The sequence below is a fragment of the Eulemur rufifrons genome, chromosome 24, assembly GCF_041146395.1.
Source record: "Eulemur rufifrons isolate Redbay chromosome 24, OSU_ERuf_1, whole genome shotgun sequence".
Taxonomy (NCBI): domain Eukaryota; kingdom Metazoa; phylum Chordata; class Mammalia; order Primates; family Lemuridae; genus Eulemur; species Eulemur rufifrons.
Genome location: NC_091006.1, coordinates 21,080,902 through 21,086,901, shown reverse-complemented (window position 1 = coordinate 21,086,901; position 6,000 = coordinate 21,080,902).

Genomic DNA, 6,000 nt, shown 5'->3' with positions numbered 1-6,000 from the left:
TTTAATCACACTCTGATTACCCTACTCTACCACTGACATTCCCTGTGTTGGGTAGAGAGCAGAATCACTTTAGATCGGCGGTCCCCAACCTTTTTGGCACCAGGTACTGGTTTTGTAGAAGGCAATTTTTCCATGGACCGGGATAGGGAGTTGATTTTGGGATGATTCAAGCGCATTACAATTATTGTGCAGTCAAACCTCTCTGTTAATGATAACCTGTATTTGCAGCCAATCCCAGCACTAGCATCACTGCCTCAGCTCCACCTCACATCATCAGGCATTAGATTCTCATAAGGAGCCACAACCTAGATCCCTCGCATGTGCAGTTTACAGTAGGGTTCAGGCTCCTATGAGACTCTAATGCCACAGCTGATCTGACAGGAGGTGGAGCTTATGCCACGATGTGAGTGATGGGGAGTGGCTGTAAGTACAGATGAAGCTTCACTGGTAGCCTGCTGCTCACCTCCTGTTGTGTGGCTGGCTCCTAACAGGCCACAGACTGGTACTGGTCGGTGGCCCAGGGGGTGGGGACTGCAGCTTTAGATGATACAGCTAAGCTTTCAAATACAAGATCTACTGTCAATATTCCCAACAGCCCTGGATAGTCTTTTTATTTTATACTAAATTTTGCCCTTTTCATGTCAAAATCCTCAAGCATGTTCTTTTCTATTTACACTAAGAAAATTGTTTCTTGAATTCTACAGATTAATACTAGAAGCTTCCAACAGCAGTCTCCAGAGCAAAAGCTCACTTCCTTAAACCCTCCCCCGAATCACCTAACACAAGCCCAAGTCCTACATGTCCTTTCTGACACACTCCTCAGAGACACCCCGGTTCCCCGTGGAACACGTTCTCCTTGGCTGCAACTTGTTTGGCTGTGCTCCTAGTGGTCTTTGGCTAGAGGACATCGATACAGAAGGGAATTATCACAATGAATGAAACAGAGTTTATTGATTACCAAATCATCTGGTATTGGGCTCAGCTGCACATATTAGAAAACCTGAAATAATAGTGGCTTTAACAAGATAGAAGTCCTTCTCTCTGATGTAAAAGAAGTCTAAAGAGAAAAAGTACAGATTTGGAGTGATTGCTCCAAATCAGACATTCGTGCTCTTCCTGTCTTTGTTTGTCACCATGCTAGCACCTGCCTTCCAGATTCAAGGTTGGTCCATGGTCTAATATGACTCTTGGGGACACAGCCTAGTGTCCCTATTCCAGGCAGCTGGAAAGGAGTAATCGGGGAAGGGTGATAGGAGTATGTCTCCCATCTCTGTCAGCTCCCTGACACATCACTTCTGCTTTCAGCTCACCAGATCTAACTAGCAGAATTTAGTTGTGTAGCCACCATTATCTTCAAAGAATTCTGGGAAATGTCATATTTTAGCTGGGCACATTGCCAATCTGAATAAAACCAGTGGTGTGTTACTAAGGAAAGAGATGAAAAGGGATACTGACATGAGTTTATGACATAATTATCGATATGGTAATTAGTATCTGAAAACTAGCTCTCCCTTTTACTTCGGTGTCAATTGGGTTAATGGTGAAAAAGAAATGTCACTACCAAACAATGCATTCATAGCAGAAATGGCCTGACTCTGCAGGAAATTATGGTATGATGACATCACACGATAGGAAAATACTGCACAGCTAAAAAAGGTGAGAGAAGGATTCTTCTGTATAGAGTTTAGATGTTTAACAAGGGATGCTCTGAAAATGTCACGTCTGCAATGCAAGCTATTTGAAACAGGACCTTAATAACAGGGCTCACCTGTTGCCTTCATCATTCTAAAAAAGTTTTGAATTCTTGCAGGCTTATCTGTCCCAGTAAGCAGAGATTCCCAACTTATGAAATCAGTTATAACAGTATTTGCTTTTTTATCTCATTCTACAAATATACATTAGAAAATTTTTCATCAGAATCCCTACTAGTTTCTTCATTGATTTCTGTATTAATAATAATAAAAATACTTACGATTTTTGAGTCATTATGAAAGGTCCTATACTCTTCCAAATGTTCTACATGTAATATTGTATTTAAACCTCAGAATTACCATCATCTCCCTTTCTCCCTTTTTAGAGATGAGAAAACTGGAACCACAAAATATTTAAGTAATTGGCTCTGGTTAGTTAGAGGAAGAGCTGTACTAAATCCCAGTAGCCTCAAACTCAGATCCTACAGCCTTGACCACCTCACTGTACTCTCTCACTATAGCACATGGCAAAGGATGGCACAGATTTTTAGACTGCTCAAGTCTAAGAAAGGGTAGGGAAAAGCAGACAGCTCAAGAGATCATTTTCTTTCAAAACTGACAAAGAAAAAACTGATATAATCAATTGTAGAAATCACAGCAAATCAGTTTACTTGTGAGATCATCTTCTTGCATAGTTTGGGTTCTTTAACCTAAAATGGAAGTAATATATGAGCTTTGTGCTTATATTAGGACATACAGGTAAGGAATTAATTCCTCAGCCAAAAGATTAACATTTTTTATATATCCTTTCAGAATTTCTCCATACATGTATATCTATAGATGTATATTTAAACATATATATAAATCATCATAAATGTTATTAAAAGAGGATTATACAGTTTTGTTAATTTTTTACATAAGTGTCATAAACTCCTTTAATGTCAATAAATATACATCTATATAATTTTATTTTCTTTTCCTCTTAAAAAGATAGATTTTTTAATAATGTAGATTTGCTCTCAACTGTTCTTTTTTCTTTCCTCCTGTGTGTATGTGTGTGCATTATTCCCCAAAACCTATGAATTCAGAAATAAAGACACATTTAGTTTTTCCCAGGAAAATCTCATGGAAACTAATAATTTTATACAGATTGTAATAGCGTTATAAGGAAAATAAAAACAAAGTATCTCTTCTAATGTGGCACAGGCATATCTTTAAACATCTCCAAATTGGGCAAATTTAGCAATATAAAATTTAACATAGAATTTTTACCAGTTATTATATCCTTAGGTATCTGGCTGTCAAAATAACTCCTAAAAGTGCAAACTATAAGGCCAGGCACGGTGGCTCATGCCTGCAATCCTAGCACTCTGGGAGGCCAAGGCTGGAGGATCTCTTGAGCTCAAGAGTTCAAGACCAGCCTGAGCAACAGCAAGACTCTGTCTTTACTAAAAATAGAAAAATTAGCCAGGGGTCGTGTTGTGCACCTACAGTCCCAGCTACTGGGGAGGCTGACGCTAGGAGGATCTCTTGAGCCCAGGAGTTTGAGGTTGCAATGAGCTCTCCACTGTACCCTACCCGGGACAACAGAGCAAGACTCTGTCTCAAAACAAAAAAAAAAGTGCAAAATATATAAATGTTTTCAAAAACGTATTTTAGGCAAAACAGTTCTTCAAAGCTTCTAATTCCTCTATTTCAATAAACATATGAATTCTATTAAATATCATTTTGAGGTGGAAACATTTAATCAAATTTAAATTTCTTTAAAAAAAAAATCCTTTAAAATTTTTTATCATTTAAGTAGCACTCCTCCACCAGGTATCAGGATTAGCTCAGGGCCAATTGTACTACTGAAAAGTCAAATATTCTCTTCAATTCACACAAGGTAGTGCTTGAGAATCTCAAAATTCCTAGCAACTTGATATTAAAAGTATCCTATTGAAATGCCTGATATCTTCAGAAGTGATCAAAGCTAATTATATTTGGAATTCTTATGTAAGGAAAGAAACTTAAGAGTAAAATTACATCTACTGCAAATGGCAAAATCGTCTGGGACTGCCTAAATGGAAGTTTAGACGAAACTATTGATTTCAGGAAGACTACTGAGGAACATAATCGATGTTTTAAAAATTTATAACTAGATCTCCAATTGCTCTTTTCTGCAAGTTCTACATTTGTCTGCATTGTTTCATATTAACTCTGGTCATGTAATTTCAATACACGTGTTCAGGAAGCTTTGGGAAGCGTAAAACACAAAGGCTAATTCCTTTGTGGTTTAACCTTTCCCTGCCTAGGACAGACTTTGCAGAAGTGGTATATCCAGCCATCCCCAACCTTTTTGGTGCCAGGGACCAGTTTCATGGAAGATAATTTTTCCACAGACTGTGCATGAGGGTTAGGGTGGGGGGTGGTGCAGAGCTCTGTGGCCTGGTCCCCAACAGGCCACGGACCAGTGCTGGACCAGGGCCCAAGGTTTGGGGACCACAGGTATATACAATAAATTAACATTTTCTTCACTTATGATATTACAGAGCCACTATTCTCATTAACTCCAAAACAGGAACCTGTTGTGCTTATGAGAAAATACAGCAAAATCTATGTACAATATAGCTTAGCTTTACTAAAAATGCATGCACATTTAAAGAGATTATTTAAACTAATAACAGAAATGCATTAAATATGAATCACTAAAATACTATCATATAATTTTTAGAAGTATTCATCTGTTGTCAATTTTTTTTTTTTTTTTTTGAGATAAAATCTCACTCTGTTGCCCGGGCTAGAGTGCCGTGGCATCAGCCTGGCTCACAGCAACCTCAAACTCCTGGGCTCAAGCGATCCTCCTGCCTCAGCCTCCCGAGTAGCTGGGACTACAGGCATGTGCCACCATGCCTGGCTAATTTTTCTATATATATATTTTAGCTGTCCATATAATTTTCTTTCTATTTTTAGTAGAGACGGGGTCTCGCTCTTGCTCAGGCTGGTCTCGAACTCCTGAGCTCAAACAATCTGCCCACCTCGGCCTCCCAGCCCAGAGTGCTAGGATTACAGGCGTGAGCCACCGCTCCTGGCCTATTGTCAATTTTTAAATAACAGAAAGGTTGATTGAAGAGTTTGGCAACGATGAAAACTGGCATCATACAACATTTGGATGTATGATTATAGAGTGATAAAATGGAAAATAAAATGTAAAAAAACAAGGAAAATGTAGATGCATTAAAGAAAGGTTAAGTACATATAAGTGTTTTTTAAAAACAATAAAAAGTCAAGAATATAATTATTTAATGACTATAATTGGTATCCACAAAAATCTTTCACTGGACTCTGACTACTTCCATCACCTGACTTCAATATATAACTTTTCTGAAATAATATTAATAAAATGCCAAATCTTATCCTGAAATTATAAAATCATAAAAAATCAATAGCATACTAAAATTTTAATGCTTTCTAATTAAAGTATTAGGCTTGAATATACCCTGTTTTCTCATCATGCCTAATTCTCAAAATATATTTGATGAATAAATAAACTACCTAAAAGATTCACTTTTTGTGTAAATGTAGTTAGTTGCATATTACATTTACTTTGTTTCTATTGTATATAATCATCCACTGCCCTCAGCCCCACCTGTCAGTCCTTGCTCTGCAAAAGCCACAATTTTAAGGCAATAAAAGGTCAGTATAGTTGACCCTTGAACGACAGAGATTTGAGCCACATGGGTGCACTCATATGCATATTTTTTTCAAAAAATATATTGGAAAATTGTAGATTGGCAACAATTTGAAAAAACTCCCAGACAAACTGTGTAGCCTAGAAATATCTTCTGCCTCCTCTTCGACCTCCTCTACCTCTTCTGCCTCTATTACCCCGGAGACAGCAAGACCACGCCCTCTTTTTCCTCCTTCTCTTCAGCCTATTCAACATGGAGGATGAAGACATTTATGGTGATCTGCTTTCACTTAGTGAATAACAATATATTTTCTCTTTCTTATGATTTTCTTAATAACATTTATTTTCTCTAGCTTACTTTATTGTAAGAATACAGTATGTAATACATATAGCATACAAAATAAGTGTTAATTGATGGTTTATGTTATCACTAAGGCTTCTGGTCAACAATTGGCTATTGGTAGTTAAGTTCTGGGGGAGTCAAAAGTTAAACCTGGATTTTCATGTGGGGGGCAGGTACCCCAACCCCTGCCTTGTTAAAGGGTCAACTGTAATTTGACCTTACTGGCACACCAAGATACTCAAAACCAAGTTTAATAAAGGCTTCTTTTTGAAGGAATTAGAAATGATATATTCTTT